The sequence below is a fragment of the Lutjanus erythropterus genome, chromosome 1 (genome assembly GCF_056507025.1).
Source record: "Lutjanus erythropterus isolate fLutEry1 chromosome 1, fLutEry1.hap2, whole genome shotgun sequence".
NCBI classification, from domain to species: Eukaryota; Metazoa; Chordata; class Actinopteri; order Lutjaniformes; family Lutjanidae; genus Lutjanus; species Lutjanus erythropterus.
Window position 1 is genome coordinate 9,031,310 of NC_139317.1, and position 19,254 is coordinate 9,050,563.

A 19,254-nucleotide genomic window follows, 5' to 3' on the forward strand; every position below is an offset into this window, starting at 1 on the left:
GTCTTCCCTGGCCAAATTGTGGACATTGCTGTCCCCAAATGAGTGTCCCTTGGCCTTGTGGTGTATGTGGACTCAGTCCTGACCCGGGCTGATTGGCTCTCCTGTGTGGTGCCATATGTTTGTGCAGCAGTTGTTTAGTTTCCCCAGTGTACAGGTCTGTGCATTCCCCTCCACTCTGGACTGTGTACACGGCAGTGTCCTGCTTGTGCCTGGGTGTTCTGTCCTCGGGGTGGACGAGCTTTTGCCTCAGGGTGTTACTGGGATTGAAGCGCAGCGGGATGTGGTGTTTGTTGAAAATCCTTCTGACTTTTTCAGAAACCTGCAATGTATGAAAACTGAAGAAGCCTCTTGAATGAGAGGCAAAACATCTTCAAGAACTAAGTCCAGTTTCTTATGATAAACCATGCGAATACCATGACTAAGAATCTTCACAGAAAAGTCTGAATTAAGTTTGGTGGCCAGCTGGCTTGCATTTGGGATGATTGAGGTGCCGCAACAACTAGGATTAACAATTACATTTCATGTATAATGGCTAAATGTAGCTGATACATCACATAACAAGGCAACATTATAAAGAAGACTCTGTAGTACTAACATGCTAAATAGTTCTTTCATACTTCTGATTTGTTCATAATCTGTCATCATAGCCAGTGAGTTACTGAAGCTCCATTTCAAAATGCAATGGCTGTGATTGGCTGGATGGCCATTCAGTCAATCTAACTACCAGTTTTCATGAATGATGATCAAAGACTGTCTCAGGAACAAGCGTTGAAAATGAGGATCTGAAGCACCTCACATATTCCCCCACACAACTCCCTTAAACAAAATCAGTTTTACTTTGAAGCCTCCTGGGTAACTGGGGATGTATAAAGTTGGAACAGCGGGGTAATTTCCACTCTGCGATCTTATTAAATATTCACATACAAGAAACACGAGCAGCCTTTATGTGGAGCATTTTATTCTGTTAATAATCAGAGTAGGAACATAATAAAAGTAAAGCTGCCTCATGTAAACACCTTGATGAGAATAAACTGGCATATTTTGAAAGAAATTTCGGGTTCTGAAAAGGGTGATTTAGCAGATCAATATATATAAACTATCATACTGATAAGCTAGTGTGCGCCACAGCACGACGATCACTCTGGTCCTGTTCTCTGTGAGGCCGCCTGCAATGCTTTTGTGTGCAGACAATCCAGGGCCTGGGCTTCCTGAAAATAAGCAAACTACACGCCACCCCTGATCTGACACCCCTATCGACAGGACAGGAAACAACAATGACTGTTGATGAATGACTGACCTCCACGTCTGAAGGGATTTGTCAACATAATCATGTCGTTTCAGCTCGTTCTCATTCCCAGCTCTACAGATAGTGTCATTTTGTCACTGTACTTTTGCAACTCATACAGACGCATGCAGTACCTGTTAGCTGCTATATGAGATGCACCGGGCTTTCAAGGTACAATAAAGAGGGTTAAAGTCTGTGGAGGAGGTGGGGTGGATACCTTAAACCTCATGACCCACAGATGGGGGACAGGAGATTTTTGTTTGAGTCGGTAAAATGAGTCAAAGACTATGGAGGAAATTCTGCAAATTTAAGATTTTTTTGATCTACAGTACACCTTTTAAAAACCATTTAAAATGGGTTTATTGTTTTACCAATGAGAAAAAATAAGAGCCTGTTAATTCCTCTCTGATGAGAGGAAATAAAAACAATAAGATGTCTTGTTAACTCAGTCTAAATGCATATGTTGCTCATATGCATTTAAAAACATCTGGCATGCACATATGTTTAAAATAACATTCATCAAGATAATATACGGTGATGCAGAAATGGCAGTAAAATGATCAGAAAGTTTCATTTATGCACAAATGAAGATTTGTTGATAAGGCCTGTTGTGAATTGGGTCAAGATGATTTATCATTTTTAAAAAGTGGGTCCCTAGAAAAAAAAGTTCGGGGAAACACTGGCTTAAATAAACTCAGTTCTTTCACCAAGGAGACAGGGATTCATGTCTCATGTAAAACTAAAATGCTATTTAGCATTATGTTTGTCACATGACCTGCAACGTGTGATTTCATCTTGCGAGTTGCTTCAGTGACATCATGTGATGTATGCAACGTACTTATGTAACCCCAAACATGGTTTTATCTACCCAAGTAGTTTTTTGTGCCTAAACTTATCGAAGCTGCGACTGTTTCACAACGTTAACCACAAGTTAAAAATGACTTTCTGGCAGCGTGTCATGCAAACAGTACCTTGTGTGCCTACATGAGTTGCAGAGGGGCAGTAACAAAATGTTGTTATGTGATGAGATGAGTTGAGAGCAGGTTGGTTGTTTTTTTGGCACTTTCTGAAATGACTGATGCTGTCATTCTTCTTGGGAGGACAGTATCTCCTGAGGGTTGCATGTTGTGGGAAACCAGCCTGGTCAGTGATGTGGATAAAAGAAAATGAAAATGATGTAACTCATGGGTCACTGGAGTGAGACTGTCTGGGAAACAGCTATCAGTGGAACAGTGGGACTGTGAGCCTCGGGCCTGGGACCGTGTGCAATACAGTGAGCATAACAGATGAGTAGACAACATGAGCAGCTGTAACCATAAAGACGTCTCATTTCTTTTCAGCTAATTATTATACGGTTAATAAAGTGAGCTTTAAAATTTAACTCCTTGTATGTTCTTTTGGCCATTTTATTTGTACCTGTTAGTTAATAAAGTGGCTGTAAACAGTCTGAGTCCCTCATATGCTGTTTGTTTAAATGACAGATCATTACTCCGACCATTTGCAGCTGTTTGCATCCCTTATCTACTATCTACTTCTTTACAGTCACTAAATGACAGCAGAGGGGTTTAAACCTGAGTTTAGGTTTGTATGTTTCCCAATCGCATTTATAGTTTCAATTAAAAACCATGCCAGATTCTTCTTCTGGTCTGGGTCTGAACATTTTTAAGGGGAGCAGCCATTTCTCCCTTTGATCACTGGTGTTATTTTATCCCTTTTTTTGTAGCAGCCATTTCACATCACGAGCATGCTGTGTGCTCTCACATCTTTAATGAACGTCCCACACAATTGTCTCTTTTTCCACAGTTTAAGTGCAAACAGCGCAGTCTCCCCCACATTGCATCTGTTAATGATTTTACCCAGCTGTGCATATTATTGCTCCATCCAGGAGACAATCAACAATCAGATCATTTGGACTTAGATTCAATTTTTCCGAACTTACCTCTTTCTCGCCAGGTTTTTTTTTTTTATTCATTTCTGTTGATCACTTTGTACTCGCTGGCCTGACAGGTGTTCCTGTGGCTGCGATCGTTAGCTCGGAGAAATTATTAACCGTGCAATCATCAGCGCATCAATTCACTGTTGCCTCTTATGATTTTCTTCCAAGTCGACTTGTTAAGACACGTTCCATCAATTACGCTGAAAGACCAGCGGTTGTCTAGACACTCATCTTTCAGATATTATTCTCACTAGCTCCTACTAATAAGTAATGAGATACTGGAGGAGGCAGGTACTGGATCTGTACAGTTCTCTTTATATCTACTGACTGTTTGAGGCCACACTTTCAGACCCCATTTACACTCAGTCACTTCATCTGTCTTCAGCAGCTCTCCAAAAATCAAAGTGTAAATGTGTGCAAGAGGCATTCGAGATGGACTGAAATCTGATTGCTGAAAAGATGCACTGAAGCCAGATAAATGTAAATCAAACCGTCTCTCCAATATGCAAACCTAAGCTTTACCCCTCCAGAGTTAATACATCAGTAAACACTCTATGGAAATAGCATCTGCGGCCTCTGTCCCCTGTAATAACAGCAGCTTAAGTTACAATTAAATTACATTGATTTAGCTTTGTTCTGTCTCTGTTGAAACACCAAGAAAAAAATATCTATAGTTATTTCAACACATGCAACACAGAGGTCGAACTGAAGGTGCGCTGAGGTGTCTGAGGTAATTTGATCCCTGATCAATGCAGCCAATGAATGTTCTGTGTGGGTGAGGGAGCAACATAAATGAGACTGTGAGGGTGCCATAAGTCAAGAATTCATATGCTAATTATGACAGATTTCACATTTGTATCTAACAGGATAAAAGGATGAGGTGATGACATTTTTTATCCAAAAGGTCAAAGGTCAACTTCACTGTGACATACTGTTCAGCTCACTATAAGTCCTCTGCAAAACTCTATCATGAGTACAGCACGGCTGTCCATCGTGGCAAAAAAAGTTTTTATATCATCAAATAACTAATTAAAACCAAACTGATCAGAAAAATTAACACCTCCAGAAACATCAGCACAATAAGAATTACCTAAAAAGACAGAAACCATCATTTGACATTCTCTTTGATGTTATAGGTTGGCCAATGTTAACACTGGGAGGTAGGATTTATGACTTGTACTGCAGCCAGCCACGACAGGGTGCCCGATATGCTTTGGTTTCACTTTTGGGGGAGCTGTAATCCTGTCCCTTTCTAATATATGTTGTTGGTTGGCAAATGCATACAACTGCAAGGTGGTAATTCTACTTGTAACTATGCTGCTAAAGTGCTGATACTTTTCTTCTTCTAGTGCTTTTAGCAGTAACCAAACAGTTTCAGGTGCATCATCATCACCACCATCTGTACCATCTGGAGTAGAGCTAACCTAGTCTGCCTTATTGTCAGTTATTGGCATTAGTATTGGATTTCTCAGTTCATTTTTGATGATCAATGAACATTATCAACCAGTCTAATGCCTCTGGGTGCAACTGACCTTTTGCTAAGCCCCACCTCCAATAGCAACTGTCCAATCATAGCTTAGCAACTGTAACTACAGCTGACAAGCTTTCCATTTCTCTACATGTTGACGTTGTGAAGGAGGCTCAGAGAAGAGTGTTTCATGAGTCTGGACGGTGATGTCTTTCCTGTAGTCTCTCAATAAAATGAAATACAAGAGCACATGTGTAGTAAATGGATTAAACTCTGTCTTCATCTGCTCTAACATAAGCTGCAAATGTTAGCATGTCCAGCTAGCTAATACTAGATTACTAGCTGCAGTAACTTCACCTCCAGCCAAACTTGTTAGATACAACTGCATCTGCATTTGTCATGTGGGGCTTTGAGAAGGAGGATGTGGGCTGCTGCAGAATCAAAGTGTGTCAACGACAATGCATCTCACTCTGGCTCGCTGTCTCGGGTCTAAGCCAAGTTAGCTTAGTTCTTATCCCGGCTGCCCTCCGTGATCACAGTCCAGCTCATCTGGCTGAGTGACCTGTCTCTGAGTTTGCTGCACTAATCGAGTCATTGTGCTTTTGATTTCCCACATTAATGAATATATTTCTGTCATCTATCACATAGATATACCTGCTGTATTTCACCATCTGACCAATGTTTATTGAGATGTCAGCTAGCGTTAGCCTCAGTCTGTTATCATTAATGTTATGTCATGTGCTCAGCTGTCAGGTAACTTACATTTACACTTTCACAGGCTTCTTTTTTTTTTTTTTTATGTGTCAGATGTTAACATTAAAATGGACTTTTCAGCTAAGTCAAGGAGTTATCAGTAGCTTACATCAGTCAGCTACACATATAGAATTCGGTTGTGAGTCATTATGTTAGCTGACAAAATCCACCGTCGTCAGCTTGAAATGAGAAGCTGCTTTTGTTTACATCTCTAAAGATTCAAAGACCTCATGATTCACCCATGAAACATATGACATACCACTGACTGCCACATACACGTTTGGGTGGTTTCAAGCAGGAAACAAATTGTGGCCATGTGACAAACTTGCTCAATGATTCATGTTTGATGAGCACTGCCTAGATTCCCATAAAATTTGTGTTCAAGCCAACTGAGATATATATGTGACTCAGTGTAAAGTTTCTTCTCCTGGATTTTATCCATAGATGAGACACTAGAAATGACAAGGGTAGGTGAGGCCTCTGGATTCATTTGGGTCTTCATCTGTAAAATCTGAAGGCTGTAGCATCAAAAGTGGATGCTTTTGTAAACCCTGCAGCATTTAAACCACCATTCTCTGGGTTATTAATTATCATCTGATAAATGCATACTCCAGTAAGTGCTCAGTGTTAGCGCTGCTTGACCTAAGCCCACCCTGGGATGTGATTAATCATGTTGTTGTAATTGATAGACTACGGTGGGCTGGTTCTTGTTCTACCCATCAAACAGAAACTGTTTAGTCTCCATCGGTGATTATGCATCATCATGCTCCATTCTGGGGCCAAAACTGTTTTATTTAACCTTTGGCTCGTCGTATTTGTCAGCAAGCGTTTCCTTTAACTGCTTTGCCAGCAGGACTCAGTGCCAACTTGCAGCTGTAAGTTGCCAGTAGTAAATGACTGGCTGGCTAATGTCAAGAGATAATTGTTCTAAAATTCAAATTACTCTAAAGTTATTTCTAGAACAATTTAATTGTCTTTTAAAACCCTTTAAATCCATTTATCAAAGTGATATTGAAGGATTCTTTGATAAATGTTTAAACCCCGAGCAGCAGGATACAAATCTATTTCAGACATGGATTTACATCTTAGGCACACTGATTACTCTGGTTTTGTCTTTAATAACATGAGAGCCTTATGTATTTTTAAGCACTATTTTACATCATCCCTCCTCAACTGTTGCAAAGCCCTGTTTTTACAGTCTCAATTAACAAACTGGTGCAGAGATCCACCATAATGTTGGAGCAGCTTATTTTAGCTTCCCTGCAGGGTGGCAGGACAGTGACTGACCCAGTGCTTAAGTTTTAATGTTGTTCAGATGTTAAATTTTACTGGCAATTGTCTTGCCTTATGTGATCACGAGGTGGCTTTTGCTATTCAATTCAGTTGAATTCAATTTAATTTAATGTTATACCAGTCGAGCATAACAAAAGGTCTTGTTCACCAGTCTTTCTGGTGCAACATAAAAACATGGTGGAGACACTGACACAGTAAGAGACACACTTTTGGACATGAAAAAATATGAAAATAAAATAAGATTAATTTAGAAAAGGAGCTAGAAAAATTAAAGTTACTGTATAGAGAGTGGGAATTATAATTGGTAGCATTGTTGCCTACTGATATTGCACAGTTCCATTTAAAAATATCCTATAATTGCACAGCCCATGTTCCTAGTCATGCTTAATACTCACTTTGAGGGGTAGTGGTGAGGGTGAGGGGGGGTCATACAGCTCCTGGAAAGTAACTGTCCTTCAGTCTGCTGGTTCATGACTATATGGTCAAGTATCTAATACCAGATGGCAGGGGGTCAAACAGGTGCTGGCTGGGATGTGATGGGTCCCTGATGATGCAAGAAGCTCTCCCCTGACATCTCTTGTCAAAGTTGTCTTGTATGGGTAACAGTGCAGCCCCGGGGTTTCATGCCTCAGACCAACCCACTGCAGTTCACAGCCATTACTGGAGATACACTGTATAATTATAGTGGTGCTATGTAAATCTGTAGATTATGTATTATATAAACCCTTGTTATACACAACGTGTTTTTCTACAACATCACCATTTCTAATTCAGTAGCTAGCATACCAGTCTCCCGCCCAGTTCTACGAAGGAGCAAAAGCATACATTACACCCTGAAATCTGAATAATAAATGTCAGTGTAGAAGGTCACTCATCTGTGGTGTGTGCATCTGTTGAATGAATACATGGAGCAAATTCAGGGTGCACAGACTGTGCGTCTCCATGTACATGTTGGCTCATGTAAATCAGTGTTGTGATCTCTAGACCGTTGCTCTGAAAGAGCTTTGCCAATCATAGATAAACATGATAATGACAGTTCATGAGAGAGAACACTTTACCTCAGATAATATCTGGATGGTTCAGAGTGTCACAACATGAACACACATCGCAGCAAATCTGAACCTGAAGACAGACGAGCATGATTTTACATCATGCAGTTACTATGATAATGATAAAAAGAAAAAATAAACCGATTTGGTGATGACTACATGCAACCAATGCTATTTAAACAACGATTCTGATGTATCTCACCTTCTATATGGTAACATAGTGTGCTGGTAATTCATATTATTTTACCAAATTTATTTTCATGATGTTGCGCTTCTTCTTGTGGTCAATTAAGTTACAGTTGCATGGCTGAGCTGGAGTGCAGTTCAACATTTTCTCTCAGTCGTGTTTTGGGAATATATGCCTGTAAATATTACAATATTTGATTTATTGTACATTAATCTTACTTGACAAATGTATCTATTTTGAGTTGTTTCTGCAAAGATTTGAATATGTTTTGGCAGAGCTGCCAGGCTGTTTATTTAGCAGTGCTCTGATTGGTTGGCTAAACATGCAAGTACATGTTTTAGTTCACTTCACATTTAATTGATATACTATTACTATATAATACTGTATTACATTGTTTTAATGTATTTGCAGTTGTTTTATTTAACATTGTGGTTGCTACAAGAATGTCCTGGAGAATGTGTGTTTAAATGTACACTTACCTGTAGAGTATCTGTAATGTGAAAGAAGAAAACAACCATAGAGACAAACCAAGTGTAATAACTTTTATATATGTATATATATATATATATATATATATATATATATATATATATATATATATATATATATATATATATACATATATTTAGCTTCAGCTTTAGAAAAGAAATGAACCAAATAAAGCTGGAATAAAACAAGTAAAGTAAAAAAGTCTCATTTAGTAATTAATGTTATGCAATGGTGTTTGCACTGCAGTGTGTTTCAAAGATATGAGCTATTTTTGCTACTTTTGCTTAAGAGAAATTTGGGAAAGAGGCATGATGAGCCCTTGTAACTGGATATCAAGTTATAACCAGTCTGATGTTTGTAGAGGTCTGTATGGTTATACTGCAGCAGCCTGGTGTTGTTTTCAGGCAATTTAATGAAGTGAACACAGTGAAGCTGTTCACTTGGCTGCAGATAAATCAACATATCACTGGCCGGTTCTACTCATAGATCAGCAAACTGTTGCTTTTTCTAGCTCTGTTTGAGCATAATCTGTTTTATCACCAGCCTTTGTGGTGCAACAACCAGCCGGGTCTACTGGGAATCTTTATTTTTCTTCAGATCAGCCACTCCATGCCTGATTACTATAGTACTACCATCACTTTTACTTGCAATAACACTGTGATCACTTCTATTGTGGATGACTACAATTATCAAAGATCTATCACTGCAGAGATTGCAGGTTCTAGTTACTACCCATATGCAGTGAAAAATTAACAACATAATATCTTCCATCCATTTCTTGGATGCTTATCCTGGGCTGGGCAGCAGACTCAGAAAAGTAGTCCAGACATCCCTCTCCACAGGAACATTTTCCAGCTCCTCCTGGAGGATTCTGAGGCATTCCCAAGCCAGATGAGACATATAATCTCTCCAGCGTGCTCGGGGTTCACCCTTGAAAAAGGAGGCACCCTGCAGGCATCCTGATGAGATGCCTGAACCAGCTCAACTGGCTCCTTTCGACGCAAAGAAGCAGCGGCTCTCTGAGCTCCCTCTGGATGTCTGAGCTCCTCACCCTATCTCCGAGGGTGAGCCTTGCCTTCCAGCTCAGCTTCCACAACCGTCCAGCGCAACGCCTGTATTACTGCTGACACTGCACCAATCTGCCTTTGGAACTCGAGCTCCATTTTATCCTCGTGTGTAAACAAGACCCTGAGAAACTTGAACTCGTTCACTGAGGGGCAGCAACTCACACCCAACCTGGAAGGAGCAAACATTTTTCAGCAGAGAACCATGGTCTCTGTGTTGGAGGCGCTGATTCTCATTCAAACCTATATTATATAAACAGAACATGTTTATTACAAAATAAAATGATCACACACCACCTCAGATCTTGGCAAAAGTAATGAGAATCCTCCTTACTGTCACTGTATCCATCAAGTTAGTGCTGCATGTATGTAATTCATGAAGGTAACACTGGCAGATTTACCAGCTGAAATTCATGATAATTTTTGGAAGATGGGTCACTGATTTAAGAAACAGGTAGACAAAACAAGGCTTTCTTATTTTTACACAGAGCTGTTGATTTTGTTGGCTGAAATGACAACCATCACTGGCAGGTTGGCTGTAGCTAAATAGATACTTAACACAAAGTCCATATGTCCATATTTTATGGCTTTTACATTTGCAATATGTCTTCTCAAGAAAATGCATAATTGGTTTGAAGTCTAAAATAGCTTAAAGCTAATAAATTTGCAAAAAAGACACATTCACGCAACTTTTATGTAGTGATGGATGAAGTTGAATGATGTGGTGACTGATTTCTGAGGTGCAGACTTTGCATACCACTGTCCTTTTCTCACTACGTCATCTGCAACATGATTCTCAAATCCAAATTTCCTTAGTTTTGGACAAGACCACTTCCCACATGATAGTTGCCTAGTGCAGTGGCCTCTGCTGGTCCTTCACATCCTAGTTGGTAAGGTTGCCAGGTTTGCATCCATTGCACTAGAAATCACCCAATCATGTTTCAAAAACAAAACATAATATTTTAATATATAGAAAACTCCAAATATCTGATTTTTAAAAAGTCAATCCCTTGTCATTTAAGTCATGAATACCAAGTCATAGCCAAGTTTAGTCCTTAATCAGTGTTAGTCAAATAAGTTTCAAGTCCTCAAATGTGCAACTTGAGTCTGACTAGAGTCACCCACCTCTGCCTGCAAGCAAGTTCAGGCAGTCAACTCGAGCTGCACTGCAATTGCATGTGACACGCCTCACCCTCTGTAGTACAAACCAAACACACCCTTCCAATCAGCCCCACCACCACCACCCCAGCATCCACCTGCAGGCTCCGACAGGGGGGTCCAAGATATTTGTTCATCACTATAGTACAGTACAATATCTCTATGTGAACATAATCTGCGAGGTCAGAGCCTAGACGCCAAACTCTAACTGTGTTCTGCTGCTGCAATAAATAATCTAAAACATGAGTTGTCTGGCTGAACTTGTGGTTTTGTCATGCATGTACTCTTTAGAACAACAATGAGCAACCAGTGGAGAACTGGAGCAGAGGCAGGAAGTCTGGTTAACACAACATCAGCAACATGTAACAGACAAATCTGGTACCTGTGAGTGGTGAAGTAGCCTGTATTTATACACTGAGGGCTTGATGAGGAACAGGTGTGCAGGGAGGAGCAGGGTCAGGTATGCAGCTGAGATGGTGAAAAAGAAACACGTAGTCATAAGTTCTTAAATAAAGTGTCAAGATAGTTTTAGTTTGTGCCTTTCTTCCACAAGATATTCTGACAGCCTCCCTATACAGCCTCGGGAGAGGAAGAAAGTCTGAGACTGAAGAGGGAGACGGTGCAGCTGTCACCATAACAGATCTCCATATGGAAAATATACAGTATATCTGTTGCATATGAGACTGCTACTATAGTGCCAACAGTTCTGCCATCATTATTGTTGCTACTTTAAAAATGCCTCTGATACAACTATGACTATCTCTGCAAACACCAGTGGCTGACTCAGGCTCTCTGTGGGGTAAGGGCAGAAAAAAAAAATGAAAAGGGGACCAGGTGTACGCTGCAGGATACCAGCACAGGTGTATGGTTTAGATTAATTTTATTTATTACGTGATTTAAAGTACAATAACTTCTACGCCTCTGTAATAAAACTCATGAGGAACTATTAACCATTTAACCATTTACAAGCACATAGAGGCCAACAAATTTTCTAGTATGTGGGGTAGCCATTGTAAAATTGTATACAATTATATTTACACCACTGGAAGGGCACTCTAGAGGGCACTTTATCATGATTTATCAACTGAAAGGGCACTCTGGAGGCCACTGCCATACTTAGTCCACTGGAAGGCCACTCTAGGGGGCATTTTACCAAATTTTGTTACCTGGAGGGGCACTCCACGGGGCATTTTATAGCAATTTATCAACTGGGAGGCCACTCTAGAGGGCACTTTATCATGATTTATCAACTGAAAGGGCACTCTGGAGGCCACTTCATCATACTTAGTTTACTGAAGGAGCACTCTAGAGGGCACTTTACCAAATTTTGTATCCTGGAAGGGCACTCTACCAGGCACTTTGTAATGATTTATCAACTGGAAGGGCACTCTAGTGGGTACTTAATCATGTTTAATCCACTAAAAGGGCACTCTGAAGGGCACTAAATCGTGTTTAGTCCACTGGAAGAACACTCTAGCTGGCACTTTAGCACATTTTGTCCTAAAGTGCAATCTAGAGTGCACTTTATCATGTTTTATCTGCTTTAGGGGCAACCAAGAGGGCATTTTTACTGTGTTTTTTCAAACACTAGGCCATGATTGGCCCAATGCTGCTACAATGAATAGACCAGTGGCAAACACCAAGATGCAATATCCAATTAATAAATATTTTGCAGTGCAGTAGAATAAAGGAAACAACGGCAGACATATAAAAGAAGAAGAACTGTTACAATGCTTCAGTGGTGAGAAAATGAGACAGCAGAAAACTAACATTGTGTTTTGGCATCTTTTAAACTCTATGGCCTTAAAATACGGAAGCTAACACATTGGATCAATAGTCTATAACAAGGGATCAAGGCAACGGCATGTTGTTACCGAGCCCTGAAGTGCTCCAGTTTCCCTGGTATGTCAAAAGCTAAGTCATTATATTCACTTCACCTGTATCAAGTTCCTCCACCCAGCTCCTCAAGAGCTACACCACTCTGCTGCTTTCACTATGATGCCCCGCGGCAGTGCTGATGCGGTGAAATGTGCTGTGAAAATGCTTGGGAGAATACCCACAACTCTCCCGATCAATAGGATTTTTTTCCCCCCCTTAGAAGTCTACACTGTGGGGAGTTAACTTAGGTGAATTTCATTATAACGACAAGCAACACAGTAGTTTAAAATCTGTAGCAAGGATATTAGCTCTGACCTTTACTTTTATCTACCATCATTTCACAGGAGCAGTCAGTCTCTGGATGATATGCATCTGGAGAATTTGTTGGATAAAGGTCGGGTTCGTTAACTTATATACGAGTGTGACATTGCCGTTGTTCATTGTTTGTGGATTAAAGGAAAGCCAAAATAAAGAAGTTACAATACATTAAAGTCACCCAGACGGACTCACAAAGACATGCTGGGTGGTGAGACACTGATGTCTATCCTCTTATAACCCCTGAGAGTAGAAAGTCACTGTGTTTTTAATATTCAGGTGCTACTTGTAAGCTTTAATTGTAAGGTTTTTCAGGGTGTTTTAAATGAGAACAAGTAATCAAGGGTACGGGCTGCCAATTCAGCCTTGAATTGTAATGTGTTTTGCACCAAGCAAAAAAAAAAAAAAAAAAAAAGAAGATAGGCATGAGTGAATTTAGCCCTTTTCCTCCCTGCTAATTCTCCTACAGTATCAGAGAGAATTGATAGGGAAAAAATGCCAAGTCACTCAAGCTTTTCGTAAAGCTCTGTAGGGACGAGACAGTTCAAAGCTGATACTACGGACCCCTATATGCTTCTGTGTTTAAAAAAAGAACCGTGTATGTCTCACTGCCCAAAAGTTACTAAAGTTGCTTAAATCAAAAAACTTTTTTTAGTTAGTTTAGTGAAGGTCACATTTTATACTTTTACTTTAGAAGAAACAGGTCTTTTTTTTCCACAACAGTCATTTTGACATGAAATAGTAGGTAAGGTGTCAAAAATGATAGTAATTAAAGTACTGTTCCATTCAGGTCAAAGAGTCAGGGTGCTGCTGTTGTGCATGTTGGCTCTATTTAATTTGATTTGATATCACTTCATTATCAAAACATTTTTGTGAACATGGCCCTGCATTTCAAAACCTAGTATGTATGAAAATGTATGAATAAATTCCTTATGTAAGAAAGAAAGAAAGAAAGATATACAAACTGATTTATTTTATTCTGAAGAGACAGACTATTAACTAAACATTTACTTGGCTCCAAACTAACTGACACCATGTCAAAATACCAGCACAAATTGCTACGTCGGCCCCCAGCGTCAGAGGACAGAAGAGCTGAGTGGATAAAAAGTTTATTTTTGATGACAGGGTATATGTGGAATTTAATTTGCTGGTCTGTTATCAGCAAGGGTCAGCAGCTAATGCTTCTAGCTAAATGAGAGATCAATAACGGCTGTTAGTGACCTGATTTAAAAGATTGAAAGCTATAAGTTTTGCCATGTTTTATGTTGTTTTAGTGTTTATTTTGTTGGTTAGCCAGTTGAAGTTGGTTTTAGCATGTTGCATGGCTAATGTGGCGACTCCACAATGTTGTAATATTGAGGGACAGTCAGGAGAAACCCTATGAACATTAAGCCTCATTGGAAACCAACTAAATAACAAGAACAGTAGGAGGGCTGCTGATTACTGTTCTCTTTATTCTTTTTCTGGTTTTTACTGCAGCACCAGCTCACCTAACCCGCAATTTCCACCAGGTACAGCTGCGCTGCGTTATGGCTGCACCGAGGCTGATCCACAGCCGTTCTAGGCAATGCCTATGATTCCACCAGAAGCGCCATGGTGCGTCCCAGAAGAGTGCCGCTCTGCTTCAAATACGCACAGAGTCTATTTTTGAAGGATACTGTGACAATTAGCACAGAGCGCATTGAACTGGCAGGAAGTCAGACACAGAAAAGGCAGGGAGAATCCGGTTTATTTTTAAAATAAAAGACCCTGTGCGGACTCACGAACACAAACAGACAGAAAATAATTAATTTAACCATATACCCTGCTTATCCATGGTAGAAGCACAAAGAGTGAGAAAGAGGACCTAATCAACAAAATCTGAGCAAGTAAACATAATCACGAGGGCAGAACGCTCCGCTGCCGAAATACTTCTGAAACCCTGCTGGTGGGGCTTGTAGCCGTGGGGAGGATGGATCAGAACTGTGGCACAGATGTGCTGCGTTTGGTGGAATGAACCAGTAATGTTACCTTTGTTGTTTTACAGAAGCCACCTGTATTTGCTTGGCAGCGTCTAAGTTTGAATAACAAGCAGACACAAGGTAATTTGCTCATTACGTATGTGCTAGGCAGTCAGAAACAACATCAAAGAAAAATGGCTTGCTCACTTATTTCATGGCACAAAAGTTTAATAATGACAACATTTCAGTTCCATTTGGATCTTTGTCAAGTCAGAATAACTTTTATTAGCACCTACTTGCACTAGCAGGCAGGGTGCACACAGCGCACTGTGGCCAATTAAGTTAATGTAGAGTTAGCATGCTGTGTTTTTTACTTTCTTTTTTTCTTCTTTAATTGGTTGAAGTGTAGAAAGAATTTCAGTTGACCAAGATTTTCTTTGGTTGACTATGTCCCTTGTGTTGATTTTGGCTTATTTAGTCCAAATTTTATGTACCAAAAAGAAGATATTTAAGTTTTATTTATTTTTGTGATGTCAGTGCCCCCTATGGTTTGTGTTCTCCAGGGGCTGACTGATCCAAAAATACTTTTTTTATTTTACAAACCAAACCCTGTGATGCATTCCTACATGTCTAATTTAAAGGGACACAACCGACCCGATCCAAACTGTGTTGGACTGAAACTGTGTGTTTTTGCTTGTTTGTTTCTTTGTGATTATGTGTGTTTTGTGTGGGTTGTTTTTCTGACAGGAAAAACCAAACTAAATTATGTTTGCTCGGTTATATCAACATTCGTAGGAAATACAGGACCGATGGTAGTGTGCCAAGGAAGTTGACAGCACGTCTCCTAGCAACGCCAGCCCTCACATGTCAGTCAACCGCTGCCAGGGGAAATGACCACAAAGAGACTGTTTCCACAAACATCCTCAATAGCATCATCATATTTCCTTACTCTAAAACTGATTTTAATTTCAGTCTAGAAATAAAAATATACATCTGTGGAAGTTTTTGATCTTTGCAGCATCTTTTCATCGCTCCTTTGATTTGCTTTGTACTGGATAAATTGACACTGGGTCAACAGACTTGGTGTAACAAACAAGCACTCAATGCATTTCATGTCATGGCACCCCACTAACTGTTCAGCCATCTGTCCATCTGCTAATTGTAATCATATTAGATTCACAGTCAGAAAAATCATTCATGTGTTACACAAAGCTCCTCTGCCAGAGACTCTAAGGGCTCTGCTGTTGGTAATTACGATGCATTTGACACCACTTGAGAGATACACAGTAACTACTGTGAGAGGAGAAACAGAACACTTTAAAGAACTCTACGTCACAGTACTGAAAACAGATCTGGGTGTGATTTGAAAACCTGTGCGCTGACACTGATGCTCAGGAAGACGCGAAGTCACTGTTCCTCAGTGATTTCTCCTTTATTAAAGTGTGCTGTATTTGTAATGAATAAGATCTGTTTGTGTTACGAATTACCTGGTAATCCTGGCAAATGTATCACCCCACACCTTCTCATCAGCCAAAGGCTTTTCTCACAAGCGCTGCGCTACATCAAGATGATAGAAGTCCTGCAGTTTCTTCTGTGGATCTCATCTGGACCTAATTCTGACAGAACAAACAGCTTTCTGAAATTAAAACAAAACAAAGAGACGAATAAAACCGCAGTGACGCCTGTGTGCATGTGTTCACGCTATTAAGTCAAGAAAGCCATGGAAGCAATAACAACAGCTGAAAACATCAAGAAAAACAACAGCAGAGCGATGAGTACATGTAAAATAACTTAATAAAAATCAGTGATTCAGATTCTAGAGTTCATTTCCAATGTATTGGTTTGAAAACACACCATATGTATCTACACAAACGTAACAGAAAGAAGTGTGTCCTTACAAATGTTATGTATCTTTGCGCAGTCAAACAAACAGTGAGCTTAGAAGATTTATCAAATAATGTTGTTTTAATAAAGAAGACAACAACAATGTTGTCTGACAATGTAATACTTAACTGATGATTACATGTTGTCTTCTGCTCTGTGATAAACTTGTGCACGGTCAGATCAAATGCACGCAAGTGGATTTTGAAGCACAATCTCACAATGTGACTGGTGCTATAACCTCTGATCCAATATACAATCCAACCAATGAAATGTAGTGCATCGATGGACAAAGTCAGAACAACATACAAACATATGTTTATGTATGCTATTTTAGCATACTTAGCATACTACAAAAATACTTAAAGTTACCTCAAGCTCTCTTCACAAAACTGGTATCCATGTTCATCTCTTTCCCCCCCACCATGACCAGACCCACATTAGAGCTGCAGCTAACAATTATTCTCTTTCTCGATTAATCTGTCAGTTATTTTATAGTTAATCGGTTAATTGTTTGGTCTATAAACTATCAGAAGTTGGTGAACAATGTTAATCATTGTTTCCCAAACCCAAGGTGACGTCCTCAAAGGCTTGTTTTGTTTTGTAAATAAACTAGAAGATATTCTCATTTAAGAAGCTGAAATCAGAGAATCTGGACATTTTTTTTATTTAAACATGTCTCAAAGCTATTATTTGATTATTAAAATAGGGGGTGATTAATTTCATAGTCAATTAATAATCGATGAATCAATCAGTCGCTGTAGTTCCAGTCCACATTCTCCTCCTTCTCCTTTTCTCTGGATATATTTTTTTCTATACACATTAATACCGTCACTGCAAGGGCTTGCTTCATTATTATAGCAGCACAGACGGATGACATACGCTGATGATGTTCTCTTGTATGCTGACGTGTGTCGTAGCCTATCATAGCCCATCATACAGTCTACATAGATCAACCTTGATGTTATATCCAAGTTTATTAGGTTCTGCTCACCCAGTGTGGCTGCAATATCTTATGAGTCACAGTGCAGCCAAACACTAAAGGGTAAAAAGGCAGCATAGACCTACACATGAAGCACATGAAGGCAGCATAGACCTACACATAAAGCACATGAAGGCAGCATAGACCTACACATGAAGCACATGAAGGCAGCATAGACCTACACATGAAGCACATGAAGGCAGCATAGACCTACACATAAAGCACATGAAGGCAGCATAGACCTACACATGAAGCACATGAAGGCAGCATAGACCTACACATGAAGCACATGAAGGCAGCATAGACCTACACATAAAGCACATGAAGGCAGCATAGACCTACACATGAAGCCTGCTATTCAGTTAAAATTCTTGAGTAAGATGAGAAGGATGAATCATTTCTGTGTGCATATGTGTGTGAAATGAAAATGCACCTGCTGGAATCCTGATTATTAATTTTCATATGAACAAAACCTCTATTACACACATTACATTTCCTCTATTTTTGTCTCTTTTTTTTTGTGAACCCCCAGTCTTCCAGTTCAAACTGCGCCTCTGCTCTTAGTGGGCAGAAATCTGTGAATTGAAGTTGTAGCAGTCCTGGTCTCGGATGTTGGCATAAATCACTTTAATAGCTGTCATTTAAAATCCAAACTGAATGGAAAGTAATGAGATCAAACAATTTGTTTGTTGTTTAATCATAGGGATCATAATTGTGTGCACAGAAACTCAATGATGCACACATGAACACGCTGACATGGAAATAAATCCCGGATTCAGCCAGGACCACTTCTGAACACTTCCAAGGTGTTATTATTGTAATTGAGCCCTTTATTCATACTACATGTATATCCAGCATGACAAGATCACTGCCGGTGCCAGCTGGCCTTGAATCCAAAGAGCGCACTGCAGTCCCTGAAGGGCTTCACATCTTGTTGAAACAAATGAAGGAGTATATTTGTTGTTTTAACAGTCACTACAGTGGAAAACAACAAGCACCTCCGGTTTTTTAGAGCTGAATCTCAAATTAACTTCGACCAGTCTGTTTCCCAATGCAGCTTACTAATAACAACCAGAGATGTGCATCATTAATTCATGAGTGGTGGGGGTGGCAGTTGAGATGTGTTGATGCCTCAGAGGAGGGTAATTAAACAGATAGAGCTGTTTCCATGCAGTAAAGTGCGCTCGCACTGCGGTGCCATGGGAGACGAGCTGTGTCGATGCTCATGAGGGCTTTATAATTAAATATAACCCTGGAACCAACATGTATGTTGACTCAATCCGCTCTGAGCTTCAAAGAGCGCATGAGATGGTCTAACATGTCTTCCTCTGGGGTGTTTTGACAGAAAACCTGCTCTCAAGTGCTGTTATCACATATGATCTCCTCAAGGAAACTCTGCTCGCCTCAACACCAAAGAGCATATTTGGCCCACTGTTCATTTACTGATATATCTGTTTACATTTGAAGCATATGAAGATATTGGAAGACCTTTAAAATAACTAACTATATTTACATCACTGATGCACAAAATAACAATTATGAAAAGCTGGCACTTTCTTGTAGAGTTCTTCCACTC